At 49.4% G+C, this 22552-nt stretch overlaps 1 long non-coding RNA gene across 11 annotated transcripts in view; it reads right to left on the reverse strand.

The window, feature by feature from the left end:
* Window positions 1–1446: 1446 nt before the first annotated feature.
* Window positions 1447–22552, reverse strand: part of LOC135967302 (uncharacterized) — a 103455-nt gene continuing 82349 nt past the window's right edge. For 6 of the 11 annotated variants that reach the window (XR_012424007.1, XR_012424013.1, XR_012424006.1 and 3 more), the window contains 2 exons: window positions 11464–11646; window positions 1447–3539 (listed from right to left, as the gene is read on the reverse strand). This is a non-coding gene — a long non-coding RNA (uncharacterized lncRNA). Of the gene's footprint in view, window positions 4746–6153; window positions 6328–9076; window positions 9117–11463; window positions 22454–22552 lie in introns of all 11 variants that reach the window. The other 5 variants (XR_012424011.1, XR_012424008.1, XR_012424005.1 and 2 more) reach the window with 5 other exon arrangements.

Genomic DNA, 22552 nt, shown 5'->3' on the forward strand with positions numbered 1-22552 from the left:
GCGCATGCGCCTGTTTCGCCTGTGTATGTGCCTGCGCGTTCACCCTGTATTGCGTCATACGTTGTATTTTACATATTGGGTATTTTCAGTTTGTATCGTGAGCTTGTAACGACGTCGTGAAGAAAAGAGGGGGCCCTGGCAGCCTTTGGCTCTGAGAAACGTGATGTCACGGGAACAGATGAGACAGCCCGGGTGAGGCCGGCAGAGGCCATCGTGGCCTTGGGAGTCCGTGCACATCCACTGTCTGTCGCTGTGTGACAAGTGACCCCAAAACCTAGGGGCTTAAGGCAACATACACGTACGACTGTACAGCTTTTTCAGGTTGGAAATTCAGGGCAGCCCTGCTGAGCGGCTCTGGCCCAGTCCCCCGGGTCACTGTGAAGATGCTGTCCAGGGCTGCAGCCATCTGTAGGCTCAGCTGGGCTGGAAGTTCTGCTCCAGGATGCTGTGCTGACGTGTCTGCGGGCAGAGGCCTGGTTGTCCACACCTGGCCACTCCCCGGGGCTGCCAAGTGCATTCCTGCCCAGGGCCGCTCCTTTCCCCAGAGACGTAGCAGTGCTGGTCTTTATGCCCAGCATCAAGGTGGCCGGGTCAGGAGCAAAGACTTGTTTCCCCTACTCGGCGGCTACTCCTGCAGGGCTGGGAGACAGTGGAGCTCGCGCAGGAAGGTGTTCGCTGAAGACCGTGCTCTGTGACTTGACGGGTGTTCCTCCCAGGAGAGTGAAATGGAGACTGGACGCCGGAAGCAGCATCCTGCGTGACCCCATGTGTAGTGGGGTCACAGCAGAGCTAAGTCCTTCCTTTACAGATACTTTTCAGAGTCTACCCGCCTTTAGATTCTCTGATTAACGTGTCTGAGGAGGGTCCCAGGAGTCTGCCACCTGCCAGGCCAAGGAGGTTCCCTGCATGTGGCTGTCCCCTGACACCTTGAGAAACGTGACTCGAGAGAATCACCGAAGTTTCCTAAATGAGTCACCTGCTTTCTCTTCTCTTTGCTTTCATGCCCCCCCAGGGTAGGTCAGTCCTGTCAGCCGCAGCGATACCTGCATGCTGGAGTTCCAAGGAGATTGGGGGTGTGTCGGGTCCCCCAGGGAGATTCGGTGACTGAGGATGCTGTCATAGCAGCCAACATGTCCTTATTGTTTTCACTTTTAATGAAGTTCAGTTACTAGGTTTTCTGAGGCACAATGATGTCCTTGTGAAAAATTGGTGATCAGGGAAGCAAGCAAGTGTGGGAAAATGATCCTGCCCTTAAATCTAAAAAACGATGAAACAGCAAAGAGCCCTGAAGAGCCCATGAACCTCCTCATGGGGCGGTGAGGAGACACCTCAGTAATGGCTTAAAAAAAAAGTGATAATACTGAAGAAAAGGTAAACAAAATTTTGGGTCTCCTATGGGTAAAGAGATTGTGGTTTACATTTTGGAGGTATGCGTTTATATACTTATTTATTTTTCTTTGTTGGATTTAGAATTAGTTGAAATAATTGTGTTTTTTAAATTAAAAAAATTGGGGTATACGAAGTCTAATCCCTTTGTGATATTTCTGTACTGTGAGACTCCACATACAAAAGTGAAGCCCAGACTGTCTGTCTCTAATGAACCAGAGAGAGGTGGTCATCTCCTGCAGGCCGGTCTGGTCTCCAGGCATCTGGCCATCCTCCCAGTCTTGGGCACACCTGCATCACTGGTGCTTCCTGCCAGACTGTGACTCTGCCCAGGTTTCAGGAGCACCCGGAACTGTTTTCCTAGGGGCCCCTGCTTTGTCCTGGCTCCTGGAAGCACAGGCTTTTGACGAAGGACTCTCCCCACTGCCAGGTAAATTGGTGATTGCCCCATAGTCTGTATTTATCACATGGGGCACAGAGAGTCTGGGCGTGCTGTCCTGGCCCTGGAGCCAGCTCTAGGACTGCCCGGCGGCATTGCCTCCACCCCTCATCTGGGAACAGGGCGGTGGGGAGGAGAAGGGAAGCAGGGTCTTGACCCTTCTGCGTCTCGAGAACACGGGAACACATCGTCTCATTGCCTCACACCATTCACAGCCCAAGCTTGTGTGAAGTATTATTTTATAACCTCCCCTGACAATGATGTATTTTATATAAGCAGCACATAAAGTGGTAATTTAATACCCTATCGAGCAGGATTAAACAATAAGGAGCAGATATCACTGTAGAAAAGTTACTTTATCCGGGAAACATTTATCTACTGCAGGTGGATGTGAATCATGGCTTCCTCCTCGGTGGCTCCTGATGAGCCTGTGAAATTCTGTCCTGTTCACCACTGTTAGTTATAAGCTACACCTTTCCTTCTATGACGTTAGTTACAAGCTCTACCTTTCCTTCTATGATGTTTATTTCTTGCCTGTTCAGCACTGTTAGTTACAAGCTATACCTTTTCTTCTGTGATGTATATTTCTTGAAGGCATGGACTAAATCCTAATTCCACAGTATTCGATGCACATACTCAAGAGATACTTGTTTGAATGAATGGATTAATAGAAAATAGAAGTGGTGACTTCACTTTATTTCATTATGTCAAACTTTGTCTACACGGAAAATTATATGGTCCTTTGGAAAAACAGGGCCTCTGTGCAGGGTTGTTAGAGATTGTGAGAATGCCGCAAATGGCTCTGTGGCTCTAGGCTCACAAAGGGCTTGAGGGACTTGGTGGCGCACCTGTGTTGAAAACTGAGTTCTGCAAATCCATTCGAGTGACCTGCCAGCACACACAATCCTACTTCCCAGTTGATTTCTGCACAGAGGCTTCTCCTGAATGCCCCAGGTGAACGTGGGTTCAGCCAGCACTGCTGGGCTTCCACAGCAAGCCAGGGTGCTGCAGGGACGAGAGAGAAGAGGGGCAGGACCAGGATCTTCCTGGGCCCCAGTGCCCGTGTGGGGACGCTGCCTGGCCTGGCTTTTCTGGGGGAGGTCAGGGAAATGATGGCATGGAGGGACTGTTGGTATGAGTCGCTTGCTCAAACATAGATCCCAGGCCTGTGTGGGAGGCAAATAGAAATTTATGTGGGTATCATCAGTAACATAGCAAACATGGGCTTCTTCACTAGGGTGGCTGACCCTCTTGCTCATCTGCTGAGCAAAGGCCCGGCCCGGCCCGGCCTGGCCTGGCCTTCTACGCCTCCACAGTGAGCTTTTCTCAAGCTCTGTCCACTCCATGGAGATAGCCGGAGCCAGGGCAGATATGGGGTGTTTTCCACTTTTTATTTATTTTTTCTTTTTTGAGATGGAGTCTTGCTCTGTCGCCCAGGCTGGAGTGCAGTGGTGTGATCTCGGCTCAGTGCAAGCTCCACCTCCCAGGTTCACGCCATTCTCCTGCCTCAGTCTCTCGAGTAGCTGGGGCCACAGGTGTCCGCCAACACACCAGGCTAATTTTTTGCGTTTTTAGTAGAGTCAGGGCTTCACCGTGTTAGCCAGGATGGTCTCAATCTCCTGACCTCGTGATCCACCAGCCTCGGCCTCCCAAAGTGCTGGGATTACAGGCGTGAGCCACTGCACCCGGCCAGGTATTTGTCAGTTTTTGAAAGCTACATTTAAAGAATGAAATAGACCGAACAGAATTACTTCCTTTTGAATATTTAATACTCAGTCTACCAGAACACTTAAATATAGCTAATGTATTCAAATAATAAGAAAGAACTTTCCCTCTGTTCCAAAGAAAAAGTATAAACAACCTTTTACTTGTCAGGGATTTCACTATGTTTCTAAAAAGCCAGCAAGCACTTTTCCTGAAATAGACCCATCTCTTCCTCTGCATAGACCCTATGAACATTTTAGCTACATTTCTGCTGTATCTTAATGTGATAGATTGTAGAAAATTCCTTGCTACTGGAACTTCACGATGCTTTCCTTTGAAACATCAAATAGAAAGTATGGATAGTAAATCTCAGACTAGTTGCAATTATCAGTCTTGGTAGAGCTGCCACCCACAGCCTCTGTCAATTACAACAGAGTGTGTCTCCCCAGCAACCCGGATTAGATTGCGGACCAAGCCAGGCTCACCCAGGATTCAGTGCAACGTCTTTCAAAGCGGTAGTCACTGCCCCTGGAGGAGACTTGAGAAGTCCTCCCTTTGATGCCTGTGCAGGGCTGTTCTCAGATCACAGCAGCTGCAGCTGCAGCTGCAGCTGCAGCAGCATCTCAGAGGATGCCAGCAGGGGTGTCCTGGGTATTGACATCACGGTAGGGGCCTGCAGTGTCTGAATGAAATGGGCCGTGAAAGTGAGCACCCTAGAGGAGTCCACAGCCACGTTTCAAAGGTGCAGTGGCCCGAGGTGAACCCCAGAGCACTGAGGAGCCTGGAGTTGACCTGTCACGACTTCATTGAGAGAGCTGACGGAATTCCGTACCTGTGCGGGCAAAATATGGCTGTTTGCGCTTGGCCCCTTCTCAGTCCAGGGCCAGGGAGGTTGTCTGCACAGCTAGTGGGAGCTTAACTTTGTGCACACTCGGGGTTGGGTCCCACTCCTTTCTGTGATCCCAGGGAAGATAGACATGCCGAGCTCTCCTGGAAGAGGGCCCTGACGAGTGGAAGCTGAGCTTCAAGATGGTCGGCCTTGTGGTGTGCGTGGCGGGTTCGGAGTCGGTGTGTGCTGAGTGGGGGCCCGGCTGCTGCTGTCGCTATTGGGCTCAGCAGACGCTGCGGGGGACGTGGCTCCTGTTGTACTTGGTGGTTTTCTCCTCACAGGAGTGGGTTTCCCTGCTGTGAAGGTGTCGGGGCTGTGACAGGCAGCCTGGCAGGAGGAAGACGCTCGTGGGGTTGTGCCCCGAAGCCCCCTTCCTCTTGAGAAGCATGAAGGGGGTTTGGGACCCTGCTTCCGGCTGCGCTCCCTTGCTAGGTTCTTGGCCTCGGGGGCCAGGAGAAGCTGAGTACAGGCCTGAAACCTGGACCCCTTCCACAGCCTCCGTGGCGTTTGTGGTGGTATGCGGGACGAGGCCCTTGGAACTCCAAGCCCTACGCTGGCATGCCCGCCCACTGGGGCATCTTGGGCACCTGCTGTGTGCTTGGCTCCGTGGTGGGGTGGGCGGTAGCAAGGGCTGTGGGGTAGAGTGGACACGGTACGCGGATGATGAGAAGCGTCAGGGAGGCAGTGAGAGCACAGCTGAGACCTGCAAGGAGGGGACTGGCTGTGGGTGTTGGGGCTCAGGGAGCTGCCTCTACCCAGAGCCACAGTGGCCAGTGAGGGCAGAGCAGGGGACCGAGGCCCAGGGAAGCCGAGTGTATGGTTCGCATCAGGTGTGCGGGTCTGCCGGGCTGTGCGGCCCTTCTCAGTCCTGGCTGGGCCTGGGGTCCCAGAGGGAACGGAGGGTCTTTGCATCTCCCTCCTCTTGCTTCCCTGCTGCTTCCTGGTCAAGGGATGCTTCTTTATTGCAACTCTGGCAGTTATTCTGCATATTAAGAGGAGTTTCACAAAATTGTAGGGGGGGAGGCGGACTAGGGATTCATTTTTTTTTTCTCCCCCTGATTTTACACGGAGCCTTCTACTACCCCTTAGTGTGGAGGCAGAGTGCAGATGCTCTACAGTTATCTATCCAGGAAGAGAAGAGCTGATGGGAAGTCACAGATCTGATCATTGCAATAGCACTGACATTTTTAAGTGGGAGAATGCTGATGTCTATAATAATCAGAGTAAAACTTCAGTAGCTTCAACATAAAGATTCTGAGATGATCTTAGAGCCATTTCGTCCCTAGATCCTTCTGCAGTGTGGAGTGTGACATCTCTACCAGCCTCTGGTCAGTGGCCGCCTGTGGGTAACTGAATGCTTGAAGTGTAAATGAGAACTTCTAATTTTATTTAATTTTAGTCAAATTTAAATAGCTATATGGCCCGGGCACCGTGGCTCATTCGTGTATTCCCAGCAGTTTGGGAGGTCGAGGCGGGTGGATCATGTGAGGTCAGGTGTTCAAGACCAGCCTGGCCAACAAGGTGAAATCCCATCTGTACTTAAAAATACAAATAAAATAGTCTGGCGCGGTGACAGGCGCCTGTAATTCCAGCTACTCGGGAGGCCGAGGCAGAAGAATCACTTGAACTCGAGAGGCAGAGGTTGCAGCAAGCCGAGATCGAGCCACTGCACTCCAGCCTGGGTGACAGAGGGAGACTCTGTCTTAAGAAAAAAAAAGATTTTAAAAAACCCTACATGCCCCTAGTTGCCTCTGTAGGAGACGGCATGGTTCCAGAAGGTAGACTTTGTGTTGAGGACTCTGCAGCGTCAGGCTGGAGACAGTCTCCCTTCCTAGCAGCGTGGGCCCCTGGGCTGTTCTTCTACCAGAAGGGATGGTGGCGTCTCTGGGAGGTATCTGTAGACTCAGATCTGTGTGGATTAGTGGCTTGTGTTACTCACAGATACTTAATTTTATGGGTAAATGAATATCTGGACTGGCTGCAACTTCAGGGCGAGATTCGGGAGTAGGGAGTGAAAAGTGACGACGGAACCCTGGGCTTGTCCTGCTGCCCCCAGGACCCGGTCGGGGTGCCTTCTCGTCTGAAGTCCCAGCACGTGGTCAGGGTACCCCTTGCCTCTGAAGCCCCCAGGAAGTGATCGGGGCACCAATCCCCTCTGAAGCCCCAGCACCTGGTCGGGGCACCCCTCCCTTCTGAATCCCCCAGTACCTGGTCGGGGCGCCCCTCCCTTCTTAAGCCCCCAGACCCTCCTGGCCTGCGGTGCTGCTTCTCCAAATGCTGTCCTTGGCTGTTTTCCAGGAGTCACCTGCACCAGAGCAGGCTGCGTGTGTCATTTCTTGTCGGATCTGGGGTGTCAGTGAAGCTCATTTATCTTGTCTTCCTCCTCATGTGCCGTATCTCACCTGTTGTCTGTCTGAGTTTGTGTGAGTGCGTGTTGTGCGTTCTCAGGCTGTACTCGGTGCTTAGGTGACAAGAACGTCTTAGAGCAACGGACTGTCTGCTCCAAAGGACGCTGGGCATGAATCGAGACACAGTTTACTTGTGGGGTTTAAATTTCCTGGGTGTTGGAGGCAATTAAGGGGAAACAAGGTCTAAAAAAGCCCCTGCAGATGAGGAAGGCAATAATGAAAAAAATTACTCTATACACACTTAGCAGTTGATTTAATTTGTAGGTGAATTTTGCATTTCGGGAACTACTAAAGGTACTGTTTGTAGGGATTCCTTGATGAGCTTCTTGTTTTCTGTCTAGAAAGTAAAGTGGATCGGTTTTGCCTTTAATGCTGACTGACTAGAATCTACTTCCTTTTCCCCCCATTCACGTTAGGGTGGGGATTGGACTGGAAGAGCTGTAGGATCTCTTTATTTCTGATCTTAAATGAATTTTTTCTTCAATGCCCTGTTCTTTGGTTTGGGAAATGTGCTCAATTTGTACCGTGCTTTAAATGTACACAAGGGTCGAAATTGCTACTTTTCTTTAAAGTTAGATATAACATCTTAAGTAAAATGTCATCTATAAATCAGGCACAGTCTGGGGCCTGGAGACCCCTCTTGTCGCTTCCTTCCAGCTGTGTCTTCTTCCCTGGCCACATTGCCCTGGCCACATCTCCTCCCCACACCACGCCGTGTCATCCGCCCACCACCTCACCTCTGGTCACAACACCTCCCTCCCGGCCACATCACCTGTGGCCTCACTGCCTGTCTCCCTCCTTCCTGGTGGCCTCCGTGGCTCCCACTGTCTGCCCTCCCGAGGGTCTGTTCAAGGCTCCTTCCCCGTTTTCCACTCCTGAGTGGGTCTCGGGGCCTAGATGTTTCACAGGATGCAAGTTTCTTCCCTTCCAGCCGTGGGTCTCTGAGCGACAACTCCAGAGAGGGCACTAAGCTCTCCTTACCTACCTGGGGGGCCCTGAGCCCTGACCACCGACCACCAGGGCTTTTCTGCAGTGTGTGGGGCAGACTCATGCATGAATTGGACTAAAAAGATGCTTCCAGGAATCCTTGTTTTAAGTGCACTGGAGCAGAGATGGGGAGAGGGGACCACCTGGTTTGCTCAGAATTTGGTCCTGATCACAGCCAATGAGGCAACATAAGCACCTCCTAAATGAAGCGTTCCACAGACTGATTTTACACATGACAGCAAGGCTTCACACAATGAGTGAGTTTGAGCTGCATTTGAAGGAAGAACAGGTCCCTGTAGGTGGAAATGAAAGGTAAGCGTGACCCAAGCCATCAGCAGCAGCGGGGGTGGGGTGGTGCAGACTCCCCATGGATGGTGGGCATGGCTGAAATGCAGGAGAGGGCAGGGGTGCGAAGGAACAGCAGGGCGGCAGTAAAATTCCCCTGCAGAGAGGGGACGTGACTGAGATATTATCACATGTATACAACTGAGAGATGATTTGAGGAGGATTTCTGGGAGCCTGTGGGAAGAGCACGTGGTCATCATCAGTTCTCGGGATCTCTTTTTATGAAGTGAAAATAGTCTTGCCTCTGCCTATCTTGTGAGCTGTTGTGACGATCAAATCGGATAATCTTCAGCGAGCCTTGTAAATGCTAAAGGTTATGACAGACTGTTCCAGCCCCCTTGTCTCTACCCTCCTTTCCTCCTGGGTAACGTGAACCCTGCTGGGTACCTCACTATCTGCCTGGTTTCCTCCTCCATAACGTGAGCCTTGAGTACTTGCTGGGTACCTCGCTGTGCACCTTCCTTAGTAACGTGAGCCCTGAGTATTTGCTGGGTACCTCGCTACCTGCCGTACAGCTGGCTGTAGAATTGTCAAACGCACTTGGCTGGCACATAAGCAGAAGTGCTCGCTGGGCCTTGGGAGGGCTTTGTGACATGTGGGTGCCTTCTGTTCCCTGTTAGGCTGGAGCTGCAGGAGCCCCCCTAGACCAGATAGAGGACCAAGGCTGTGGCCTCGGGGTGGGGGCTGGGGGAGCTCCCTGGGTTTATTGTGTGGGTGAGAGCAAACTTCAGTCCCGCTGTGGCATTGGGATTCAGGGTTCCTTCTGGAATGTTCTGAGTGAGAAACAGGAAGTGCGCACAGGTGCGTCTTCTGCGGATTTTATGATTATCTCTTGGGAGAGCACTGGTGCCTCTGAACTATGAACCTGCAGAACCACTTGTTCCACTAACGGCCGCCTTTATATAAAGAATGACTTACAAAAGATGCCACTTCAGATGGAGGTATTTGCAGGTGTGGCCTGAAAAATGAACAAAATGACTTTCATCTCAAGGAAAGTACCTTACATTTTTCCCAATGATAGACATTTGAGCTTTCCAGTGAATATTAAAACATAAAAATCTTGTGTCCACCACTTTCTCATGTGATCAATGGTGATACTGATGTGGGCTTTTTTTTTTTTTTTTTTTTTTTTGGACATATAATGAAATGTGGAAGCCGCTCATAACTCTGAACCAGTATTTTCTAACCAATGTGTGATTACAAAATCGTGTGCTGGTAAAAGCCATTCAAGTGCAAGACGGACCAGTCGACTTAGAAGGAATTGGGGCAGAAAGGCCCGTCGACCAGAGCACAGACTCTGTGTTGCAGACAGCCTGTACGGAAGTGCCACTTGTTACATTTGGCAGCAGAGAATACCTAAAATGATCTGAAAACACAATGAAAATACTGCTTCCTAATTGTATATCAGTATGGGGTCGGACTTTCTTCATAAACTTCAGCCATGGCTCTGCAGCCCACTGAACGCAGATGCAGGCATGAGAATCCTGCTGTCTGAGGTGCAGAGATGTTAGGTGTTTTCACAGTAGCACAAACTGTTGCCACGCTGCTGCTTATTTTGGAAAATGGTTTCTTCTTTAAGACTGTGTTAAGATGTAATGACTTTATCCTTGTAAAAGAAACTAAATTATGTTCTTTTTTTTTTTTTTTTTTTTTTTTGAGACGGAGTCTTGCTCTGCCACGCAGGCCGGAGTGCGGTGGTGTGACCTCAGCTCACTTCAACCTCTGCCTCCTGAGTTCAAGCGATTCTCCTGCCTCAGCCTCCCTAGTAGCTGGTACTACAGGTGTTCAGCACCATGCCAGGCTAATTTTTGTATTTTAGTAGAGACGGTGTTTCACCATGTTGGCCAGGCTGGTCTCGAACTCCTGACCTCAAGTGATCCACCTGTCTCTGCCTCCCAAAGTGCTGGGATTACAGGCATGAGCAGCCACCACTCCCGGCCTGATGAGAAAACTTTTTTGTGCTCTTTAATAAAGTGCAAAGGGTTCCTGAGACCAAAAAGTTTGAAAACCACTGGCTTAAACCGACAAAATTGTCCATGATTCTTCAGTGTATCTTCTAATCTGTTGATGGAGAGAGGACAGCAAGGGTTGCTTTACTTTTTTCCTTTCACAACTCAATGGTGCTGGGACAACTGGGGTATCCACATAGAAAAGGATGGACTGGACCCTTCCTCACCCTACATGCAAAGCTCAACATGGTTCCAATGTAAGGAGCTGACTGAGACCCATTCTGTCAGTCTGCTGGGTACCATAACGGACACCACAGACCGTGCGACTTAGACAATAGCATCTTATTTCCTTTTTTCTGGAGACTGGAAGCCTGGGATCAAGGTGAGGGCAGGGTTGGATTCTCTGGGGCCTCACCCCATGCTGTGTAGACAGCTTCTTCTCTGTGTCCTCACAGGTTTCTCTTACGTGTATGCAGCACTGAGGACTGTGTCTAAATTCTCTTAAAAGAACACCAGTCATACTGGATCAGGGCCTACTTTTAAGATCTTAGGGGACCTAAATTGCCAAGTTAAAGGCCCTGTATGTAAATACAGTGACATTTTGGGTTTCTGGGGTTGTGACTTTAACATGGAATCTTGGGGGAGGGGGACAGTTCAGCTCATAACACCTTTAGGGGAGAATCCTGGAGAAACTGTTAGGTTGGATTAGGCAATGTTTCCTTGGCTGAGACGTCTAGAGCTATAACAAGCAACTGAAGGGAAAAAGATGGTATCAAAATTAAAAATGTTCAATTCAGAGGATACTATTAAAGTAAAAAGACAACCCACAGAACAGGATACATTATCACGATAAGGACCTGATATCAAGAATATATTCAAAAACTCTTAATAAAAATCCAATTTAAAAATGGACAAAGGATTTGAATAGACATTCTCCAAAGAAAGACATACAAATGCCTTAAAAAGCACATGAGATGTTTAGCAGAATTCGTCATCTTAGAAATGGAAATCAAAACCACCGTGAAATAACACTTCACAACCACCGTGATGGGTGGGTAAAACCCCAGTATTGGACAGTGACATGTTGGTGAATTGGGGAAAACTGAAATCTTGATATATTGCTAGTGGGAGGGGAAGTAAAATGGTGCAGTTGATTTGGAAAAGTCTGACAGTTCCTCAGAAAAGCATGAAATCACCGTACGACCCAGCAATTTCACTCCTAGCCATATGCTCAAGAAAACTGAAAACATTTTTCCAAAAAGTATGTCATGCCTGAATCTTCACAGCAGCATTATTCATAGTAGTAGAAACAGTCCAGGTGTCTGTCAACCGGTCACTCACTGAGATTCCACTCACCTTAGACGTGAAAGATGTCAGCACCGAAGGTCACACCAAAGGTCATGCACTGTACGATTCTCCTCACAACAGGTGTCCAGAATGGGCAAATCCAGAGAAAAGGAAGTTGGCTGGTGATTGCCAGGGGCTGGTAGAAGGAAGGAGCCAGGTGCTGACTCTTAATGGGTTCAAGGTTTCTTTGGCCTGTGGTGAAAAAGTCCCGGAATTACATACTAGTGGTTGATGTGCAGCTTTTAGAATATGCTAAAAAGACTGAATTGTATTCTTTAATATTGGGGCTTTTGTGCTTTGTAAATTGCTTTTCAATTTAAAAAGGAATTCAAGAAGTTATTTGGTGTTGATATGATAGTATCCAAAACAAGTTGCTATGTAACTCACGTCCCCAGAGTTAAACTTCATTTTCTGAGGATCTTGAAGTGTTTGAGGCTAGGAGACACAACGATCCTATACTGTATGTTACACCCCATCTTACTGATTTCTATCTCACATAACCATATTCAGGAAAAACCGACATGTAAATGTGAGCTGAATGCTATGCAGAGGCACATTCCTCTTACCCAGATGATCTTTAGTGGTACAGTAAGAGATGAGATCATAGCAACGTTAGTTTAGTTAGTTTTAATTTCCATGGCAACAGGAATTTGGCACATGGGATGAGTTAGATCTCCCTGCACAGCTCCTAACGGGGTTGCCCATTTCTGTGTGGTGTCTGTGTATATTCTCGCTGTGGAAATAAGTGATAGCACCTGCACAAACACTTGTCCGGAAGCGCACACGAAGCTGGTGAAGGCAGAGGACAGGCGAGAGGGAAGCATGGCTCAGCCCTGGCAAAGAAGACCGTTATTCCAAACGCAAAATATTCAGGAACACAATCCTTGGGAAGACTGGTGATGTCTTTAGACCTCACCACTATCGGGTTGTATCTGTGCAGCCAGTTACCAGAGCCGCAGAACGGCGTGTGTTGGTATTGGTGTCATCACTCAACGATTCTGACTTTTCCTGGTGCTGAGGATGACTGCATATGGCAGAAGCAAAGTGCTAATCTAGCACAGGTCATCATATCCAAGTTCTTTTCTATGAAGGCGGGCAGGGTTAGGAACCACCCCACCCCACCCCACCCCACTCCCCAATCCTATAAGAACTGGGATCTGATGATCTGTGCTGTCGAGAGAGGCAGGGTTAGAACACCTCATTCCTCAATCCCATTGTTGAAAATAATAGTTGGATTGGGAGGGTTTTTACTCCTAAGGTTGAAGCCGTGCATTTCTGGAGCCTGGGCTGTCAGTCATGGTGGCTGGGGAATGCTGGGGCTGCGGTTGTCTGGCTGCCGGTAGCCCTGCTGGTGGGTCCTCCCTCTTTGACACCGTTCATTTCTGAAGCTTGCTTTCCCCGGTGTTGGAAGTAGCAGCACTGGAGGAATGGCCGCCTTCCTACAGTGAAGCTCTGGCAGGAGAGGAGAAGATACGGAGCGTCTGTTCAAGGACGTGACGTTCTGGGCACTGCACCATGCGTTCTGCTTCTCAGCTGTGCCTCCTGGTTGATGTTACCATCACCTGGCATTTCCCAGGAGGTAACTCGCGAATGCCACACTGATGGAACAGTGCGGCTCGAGTCCAGGGCCGCTAGAGCACATCAACAAGGTCAGGCTGGACGCATGTGCTTGCTGACAGGAAAATGACAGGAAATGACATGTCAGTTCAGGAAAATGACAGGAAATGTCATGTCAGTTCAGGAAAATGACAGGAAATGTCATGTCAGTTCAGGAAAATGACAGGAAATGTGTTTGCTGACAGAAAAATGACAGGAAGACGACAGGAAAGAGGCCCATGAGGAGAGGAACCAGTAGATTCAAGGCAGTTAACCGAAGGAGCGAGCCATCACAGGCTGGGAGGACACCCCAGCCACAGTGGATGTCAGCGGTGGTGGCTGGACTCGGGGTCCGTGAATGTTGCATGATCGAACGTGTTTGGTACATTCTCAGCTCCTGCCCAGGTGCCTCCCAAGCATCAGGTGTTGTGGCTCCCCACACCCTTCCCATCTGTGTGTAGCATGACCACCACCTTCCTACCGTGTGTTTGTCCTATCACGGCTGCTGTGCCTAACGGACGCTTTGCTTTCCAGCTACTTTCCTATAACCAAAGCCCTTGAACGACTTTGCGTTTCAGAGACGACAGGGTATTAGTTTTTCATGATTGCTCTGAGGATTGCCGAAAGCAAATGTAACTTACAGGATGGAAGATATTGGAGACAGTAATTATAGATGACTTTTCTCAGTTTTTTGATTGTGGTAAAGTTACACAGCACTCTATTTTTAAGTGTATGGTTTTGTGGCATTAAGTGTGTTCACACTGTCGTGCTGCGATCACCGCCATCCATCTCCAGAACTTTCTGGTCTCCCCACGCTTGAAACTCGGTCTACCAAACACTAGCTCTCCTCCCGCCCCAGCTCTGGTAAGCACTACAGGTTGCTTACAAAATAAGCTTTTTCAGTAAGAGAAGGGGCAAGGAAAAGAGCTCTAAAGACTGTCTTGAGATTTGAGGAAGTGTTTTAGGTTTTGTTGTGTGGTTCCCGGTGTAAAGGAACTATTGAAGACGTGGGAAGGCGAAGGTCTGTGATCTCAGGAAGTGCTGGGCTGGGCAGCTTTCCCACTGTGACGGGGGCACTTGCCCTCAAACCTGCCTGAGATAATCGCGTGAGGATGGTGCTGCATTGTGACAGCTCTGAACTTGGTCTCCTTGAACGTTGCCAGGTACATAAGCTTTGGCGGTTACCGTCTAGTGTCTGTGGGAGACCTAGAATTTGAACATTGTTGACTTTAGGACACACTCATTTTATAACACTCTACCTGTTCTCATCAATAGGAAATATGCTGTGTCCTTTTTTTTTTTTTTTTTTTTGAGAGGGAGTCTCGCTCTGTCGCCCAGGCTGGGGTGCAGTGGCCGGATCTCAGCTCACTGCAAGCTCCGCCTCCTGGGTTTACGCCATTCTCCTGCCTCAGCCTCCCGAGTAGCTGGGACTACAGGCGCCCGCCACCTCGCCCGGTTAGGTTTTTTTGTTTTTTTTTTTTGTATTTTTTAGTAGAGATGGGGTTTCACCGTGTTAGCCAGGATGGTCTCGATCTCCTGACCTCGTGATCCGCCCGTCTTGGCCTCCCAAAGTGCTGGGATTACAGGCTTGAGCCACCGCGCCCGGCCTTTTTTTTTTTTTTTTTTCCCCCTTAATATTCTGTGTTGCCGTAACAGTAGTTGCAGCGGACGCTACTTCTGGTTCATGGTCATCACCAAACACAAGCTTCAGGAAACCGTGTGAAAAATGAAGGGGAAAGTGCTGTTCTGCAAAGGGCTTTTTTGAACATCTTGTTTTTTTCTGGAATATCTGTTTTGGTGTAAAACGTTTTCATATTTAGGGGTTTGTAACGTGTTTTATACTGGTTAGCTTTGAAACCCCATGTTTTTGCATGCCATGGGGCTGCTTTATCCTGTTATTCTATGATATAGCAGGTTGGCAAAACTATTGGTTATTTCACTTTAAAAACCAAAGCAGCTTACAGATTGAGTGTGATTCTTGTAAGAATTTAATTGTAAAATTGATTTGTGTTCAACAAGCTTACTGGAATGGCTAGATCCGTGGACAAAAAGATAAGAACATGTCAAGTCTCTGGGCCAGGAAGGACTTCCAAATAATACAAGTGATACACATTAATTTCTTAACAAAAGATTAGATTTAGTACATAACTGTTTAAAACCTCCATATTTTCTATTATAGCCATTCCACAGTGCCCATGGGGGTGGGCTGCAGGACTGCCTATGGAATCCAAGGTCTTTGGGCGTTGAGGTCCCTGCAATAAAATGGCATCGTGTTTGCATATGACATATGCACATCCTCCTGCAGATAGTCATGTCAGGGTTGCTCGTAACAGCTATACCATGGACATTCCATGCGAGTAGTTGTTTAATGAATAATAAAGTCTGAATGCTTAGTACAAACACATTAAAAAATATGTTGATCTATGGTTGGTTGAATCCACAGGCCTGGAACCCCGGGAGAGAATACAAACTCTAGAAGCAAAACGAACAAAGCACTTGAGGTCAGCAGTGACGGGTGTGGGATCACACTGAATCTCATGTGCTTTGCTGTCTGTGTCACTGTGTCCCGTGTAAACGGGAATCATTTGTAGCTTAAGGTAAAATAGGTAACAGGAAACACTACAGAGTGGGCACGAAGGCGCGCCCCTCATTACCCCGTGTTACAGCCAAGCGTCTGCCTCCTAGGGAAGGATTTGTTCTGTGGGGAGACTAGATGTTGATGATTTCCGGATGTGTGAAGGGAAACTCCCTCCGAGAAGCGTGGCTTTGGCCGGAGCACATCAGACGAGAGTTACCGTGGCATGGAGTTTCCACAGTGGCCCTCAGGCCTGCTGCTTCTCTCCTCTCCCCACCCCTGGCCCTGACTCTTACCAAGGGAGGCAAGTTCAGCTCCAGCTGAGCCCCGCACAGGGCTGTGGGTCTCTAGGGCAGGTGCCCACCTTCGCCTGAACAGGCTGTGTCAGAGGAGGGTCTGGCTGTACTTGAGCTGTGAGAGATGCTCTCAGAGATCCAGCATCCTGAAAACCCAGGTGCTGAAGGTTCCTTCTCTTCCACCATCCTGCGGGGAAGGGGGTCTTATCCTGCTTCCCCTCAACCCAAGCTGACTTCTTGTCTGTTCTGTACACCTAGGTTTTCAGAACAGTTTTGTTAATCATCTAGCAGACAAACAACCATAAGGTGACAGCCTGGGAGGGTAGACGGCGCTGGAAGGTAGTTTCCTGAATAACAGCGTTCAGTTTCCTGTTTTGCCATCATTTGACCCAAGGCCCCAAGATAATTGAAATATTGTCAGCCAAACACCGATTTTTTAATCTGAGTTTTTTTTTTCTTTTTAAGTTATGGGTGCAAACTTATAACCAGGGACCTGACAAAAGAGAAGGATTTATTTGCAAAGTGAATGTCGGGGATGGTTGGCATTTGCCAACTCTGACTAGCAGGGACCCAGGCTGCTTCCGTTCTGCCGCCCGACTCCTGATCCTCCAGCTCCTGCCCCTGTTCCCACCAGCAGGAAGAGGAGCGGGAAGGTGCCTTTTCCCCTTTAAGGGGGTGAGGTGAGAGTTGCACCTGCCACTTAGCTAGTCCCTGGGGTGATTCTCCAGCATGGGTGGGAGTTGGGTTTGGAGGCCTGAGCCCCGTGAAGCTGGGGTTGCTGTTCCCTGAGCAGCAGGAAACTGGACTCTGGGAAGTGGGGTCAGAGGGTAGCATCCTCAGGAGGGGCCTCTCGTCCCATTTGACATCTTCACTGCAAAAGGGGGTGTGGGCTTCATGGTCCATTGACAAATAGAACGTTACTTTTTTTTTTTTTTTTTGAAGCACATAGAACCCTAATTCCTTTGGCTTTTACTAAAGTGGCATTTTGTAATTCCACATGATTTCATTGATATACTCGCAGGAGAGAATGCTTCCTGTAAACCAGAAGGATCTCTGCGACAGTCCTCGATCCATAGAGAGTTCATTTTCCCAAGGTTATAGACACAGCCTTAGGAGGGGTTGAGGACACACTGCGGCAGCCTCAGGAGGTCCTGGACATGTGTCCAAGGTGTTTGGGGCACAACTTGGTCTTACACATTTTAGGGAGACGTGAGACATCAATACATGTGAGACGTACGTTGGTTCAGTCTAGGAAGGATGGACGGCTCGAAGCGGGGAGGGATTTCCAGGTCACAGGTAGATCAGACAAATGCATTTCTGGTGCATCTTTCCAGAGGAAGCAGTCAGATCCGCATTTATCTCCGTGTGCAGATGGTGACTTTGAGTTCTGTCCTCTGTCCATGAGGAATTTCCTTGTGGATCGGTTGTGAGGGAGGTACGTGGCTTTTCCCCCCACCCCCAGTAGCTGTCTCTGTTAGGAAGAGCATGGGAGGCAGGTTTGGTCTAAGCTCTTCCTCACCTTGACGTCCCTTTACCTTAGTGATTTTGGGGTCCTGAGATGTATTTTCAACTTCATGTTTCTGAATACACTGGCACTCTAAACAGTGTTGTAGGAGGCATCTAACTTACTTAGAAGAAGAAGAATATCTGGAAACACTTGAGCACCTTCGTCCTTGAGAGAACCAAGCCTTTGTTTAGTTTGCTTTGCCCTGAGGCTGTTACGCTGTCCCGGGCTGTGCGGCCTTAGAAAGCTGTGCCCCTGTGAGCTACTGCCTGTGGAATCTGGTGACTTTGAAGTTAATCCAGCAGCTACATATTTTGGAAAGCAGATTCCCTCTTAAAGTGTTGGTGATTATGATTCTAGCACTAGAATTTCAGTGTGTATTTTCCACCCTTCTTACTTTGTCTCCTCATACACTGAGATGCTGCTGCATTTGCTCTTAGGCTTCACGGAGGGAGGGTCAGTTCTGACTCTTTCTTAGATATTGACCTTGAACGGACAGAATCGAGATTCAGGAAAACTCTCGAGCTGTGAGAGTGTGCTGATATCTATGTAAGTGGGGTTCATGTGTCAAACTCAGGTTTAAGAAAAACCAATTCTAGGCTGGGCATAGTGGCTCACACCTGTCATCCCAGCACCTTGGGAGGCTGAGTTGGGCAGTTCACTTTTGAGCCCAGGAATTCCAGACCAGCCTGGGCAACATAGCAAGACCCTGACTCTACAAAAAATTAAATAGGACAGGTGATGTACACCTGTGGTCCCAGCTACTCGGGAAGCTAAGGCTGGAGGATGACCCAAGCCTGGCAGGTTGAGGCTGCAGTGAACCATGATAGCACCACTGTACTTATGGTGCACTGTGCCTGAGTGGCAGAAGAACAACCACCCCCCCACACACAAAATATCAATTAATGCAGTGGCCAGTTCTGCTGGGACCACCTGTTAAGACTACTCTGGGTCTCATGGTTTGAGAAGCGTCTGTCTGGGGTCGAGAGGGAGTAGCTTGAGGGCTTAGAAGCCAGTTCTTGTGGTTGAGCGTGATTGCGGGTGTGGAGTTGGGGGCAGGGCTCTCCACGGCATGAGTGGGTAAATGGATAGGCTTCCAGGACGAGCCCCTGTGACTTTGCCTGGTTTACATCCGTCCAATACAAATCCACAGGCTCTTACTCTAGAAGCTTCTGCAGGGCCTGATGGACTGGCCTGGGGACAGAGGGTGCCCTCAGAGCCTCATGGTGCCGTCTGGTTTAGGAAGAGCACTTAGTCACCTAGATCTAGGATTTATGGCACTACAAGGGGACTCCTCACACTCGGAGCAGCATCCATCTGCATTCTAGACTTGGTTCTAGGCAAAGTATTTTGGAGCCTGTTGGTACCCTGTGTTCTGTTTATGTGTAAAACAAGTTAGAGTTATAACTAGTTAAAACCTATTTTTAACATTTTGTCACAGAATATGGCAGTTGTGGTGGAGCCTGGCCAGAGACCCCCACACTCAGACGCTGTTGCTTGCTGGAGTTGCAGGCGTTGCCTGCATCGGCTGCCCCTCCCGGCGTGTCTGTGTTCTTGACACGGGCGCCCATCGAGGCTCGGCCTGTGAGAATCGTGCCACCGTTTGTCTCCGTGTTCCTCTGAGGTTCCGCAGACTTCACGGTCCCGTGGCAGAGCGTACGGTATCTGCTTGCATCCTGATTTCCCCAAACCCCAGGACAGACCAAGAGTTCCTTACACACAACTGCAGAGGGCCCCGTGGCGTGGATTTGCAGAGACACAGCCTTTCCCCAGCTTGGCCTTCGTCTCCAGAGTTGGCTTTAGGGTGATAGAAGCTTCCTTCAGACTGGGGGGCCTTGAAGCTTTGGTGCTAGGAATTCGGTGACCAGCACGGATGATACCCCGTTTCTCTGCATTTGTAGCAATAGTTGTTAACACGACCACGAGATGTACAGAGGAAGGAAAAAGGAGGTTTTATTTTCAGAGTAACACTCTGTGCTTTGGGAAATGTGGTCTTGGGGGAGCTGTAAGCACACGCCCCTCAGGAGGGGAGGAGGCCGCGGCATTACACGTTCCGGGGTTTGTTGGCTGTGTGTGTTCATCGGGCTCAAGGAATGTCTGAACGTTTACAGGGAAAGTGGGGTTTGTTCATCCGGTTCGTACAATGTCTGAACACTTACAGGGAAAGTCTAGCACACATGCAGTGAGTTAACCTGTAACATCCATGTTCGCCTTGGGGCAAGTGTAACATTTGAAATGAGGTGGACTGGGCGTGTCATGTACAAAGGTGAGCTGTTGGGCGCAGACGTTTATGCGCAGCCTCAGTCACAGCCAGGACTGGCTCAGGGTCTGCAGCCTGTGGCAGGAAAGGACACTCATGAGGCCATTCTGTCCAGTCGGGGCTGCCGGCAGGGTCCCAGGGTGGGGCTGTCTGGTCGACCGGCATCTGGAGTCCACCCAGGTCCAGTGGGCAGCGTTCCTCTACACCAGGCTTCTGATTGTGGAGGAGACTTCATGCTGGTTAACACACTGTACAGGAGTAATGTTGTGGGGCTTTGGGGTCCACCTTCCCTATGATGCCGGTTACATTTCTCTCCGGACCTCACAGCCACAGAGATTGCACCTCGTCTGACAGCAGGGGGTGCCATGTTGACATAGTAATTTATTGTATTAACCTTTTTATTACTATTTTAATAACTTTTTTTTTTTCTTTTTAAAGAGATAGGGTATTGCTGTGTTACTCAAGCCAGTCTTGAACTCCTGGCCTCAAGCAATCCTCCCACCTCGGCCTCCCAAAGTGCTGGGCTTATAGACGTGAGCCAGTGCGCCCAGCCTACAGCCACGTTTTTAAAACTCAGCAGTTTAAAAATCCTATTCCTTTTACCCCCTCAAGCAGGCTGGTTGGCCTTGTGCAAACTGGGGTGTCACGATCTTAGCCCCCCTTTTATTTTTCCCTTTGGCCTCAAATTCTGATGAGAACAGCAGTTACAAAATGGGCTTTAGGTGATCCTTCCGTTACTAAAGCCAGAATTCTCACCAGTTAGAGGTGTCTGTCCCCAGGATTCCAGAAAGCTGCTTTGAATCAAGCCCGTAGCAAATAAGTAAGGAACTAAACTCTTGGTCCTCTGCTTAGTACCAGGGGAATGGGTTAGTTGCTGATACCCTTTGATCTGTGCTCACGTGCTGCATCTCATCACGGGAAGCAGAGTCGCCCTGTGGAATAAAGCCCGGCTCAAGGTGGCGCGTCGAGACGCTTGGGGCTGTCAGTCCCTTATACAGCGGCAGACTTGGAGACTCAGTATCGCGTGCAGAGCCCAGGCAACCGGAGTGCATCCACCTTAGAGACCACATGGACGGTCGGCAAGGTGGATGTCCGGGCATATGGCCTTGACAGGCCCACTGCGAGGTGAATTAGGAATTCGTTAGCAAAGAAATCAAACTCGCCTTTGGGTCCCAACTACTTGGAAGGTTGAGGCGGGAGGATTGCTTGAGGCAGAAGGTCAAGGCCGCGATGAGCCGTGATTGTAATACTGCACTCTGGACTGGGTGACATAGCGAGACTCCAAGTCAAAAAAAACAAAAACAAAAACAAAAAAAACAAACCTTACTCTTCATAGCAAGAGGGAGAATTTATCAAAGTAACTGAAACAAAATCTTAGATGATGTAATTTCAGTGGCTAAGTGAGCTGTCCAGCCCACGTGGCTGGCTCACAACGCAACAGAGCCAGGTGCTGCTGCAACTGCCCCCCAACCCCGATCGCTTGTGGACATTTTCTGTTTTCCCATATCTCCCTTTTGGATACGTAGCTCGCCACTTTATAGCTAAGCATCAGTAAAACAGGTTGTCTATTTTGAAAAGTAACTATTTTGTCTTTTAAGGACAGAAAATGAAGCAGGTGACAATAGCATGGCAACCTGGTGAATAGATTTAGAGGAATATTTAATACTTGGCACCACTCTGATCCCTTCTTCTCTCATGCTTAGTTACAGCTACCGCCTCCTAGGACAGAACACTTTGAGCTCTGTGAGTAGGAATTAAACATGTTCTAAATCAGAAGTTTTAGTTAAGCAGTATTTTATGTGAATGCCCAGATCCTAAGTGTTCACTGTACTGGTGTGTGGTGTTGAAGAAGGAACGAGGGCTTGGGGCCACGTCTATGGTGCAGCGTCCGGGTTCCCATATGTGAGATGAGGGCCATGAGACACGGCCTGGAAGGTTCAGACTGTGGGATTGAAGGGATCTACCCACTCCTGGAAAGCCTCAAGTCTAACTTGACTTGGGCTGGTTTTAGGGAGATGCTGGCAGCGCTGTCCACACAGGTCACTGGGAGGGGCTCCGGCACCGTCCCCGTCAGGTGTCTCATGATCAGCCCAGCTTGCTCATCTCAGAAGCTGTTGGTCGTGTTCTCGTTCCTGTTGTTCGTTGCGTGTTATTTAGGTTCTGTTCATGTGGGGACCTAGGAAGTTCCACAGTGGGAGGAGAGCCGCTGAGCCGCCTTCCTGCCTGGACGCCAGCCCCACGGAGGACCGTAACTGCTTGAGGTTGGCTTCTGCCCCCGGCCTCACCTGTGGAGGCATTGATGCAGTGGTACTTTCTAAGCTCCTGGGGCACACAGTGCTGTTGTGTGGATCCACAGGCCACTGTGGCGTCCAAGCACGTGCTCCCGGAGGAGAGGACTCTGCGGGCACTGATAGTGGGAGCTGGCTGAGAGTCCAGCGAGTTGAGACTCCCTGTGACGTGCACAGCTGCCATCTGCACAGCCCCTCCTGACGCCAAGATGGTTGTGCGACAAATGCACAAAGCACATCTCCAGCAAAAAGCCGCCGAGTGTCCACATCCAGGATATCCACCACGGTGGCTTTTTGGTCTTAATACGATGAATGTGAGCAGCAGGTGGTCTGCATTGAGTGTGACTGTGCCACTGCAGTTTTGTTCTCATGTCTTGATGAGCATGAACGGTTCCTGACGAGGGTAGGTAAGGATGCTGTGACCTGAGACTCTGCAGTATTGTAGCTTGAGGAACCAAGGAGTTTTTCTGTCTTGCAAACCTGTCAGGGAGGATGTTCCAGGCTGGTGACTGCTCCATGAGGTATTCAGAGATCCAGGTTTCTTCCCGACCCCTGCTCTGCGTTCCCAGGGACACGGCT

Source organism: Macaca fascicularis, chromosome 15 (genome assembly GCF_037993035.2).
Source record: "Macaca fascicularis isolate 582-1 chromosome 15, T2T-MFA8v1.1".
Lineage (NCBI taxonomy): Eukaryota > Metazoa > Chordata > Mammalia > Primates > Cercopithecidae > Macaca > Macaca fascicularis.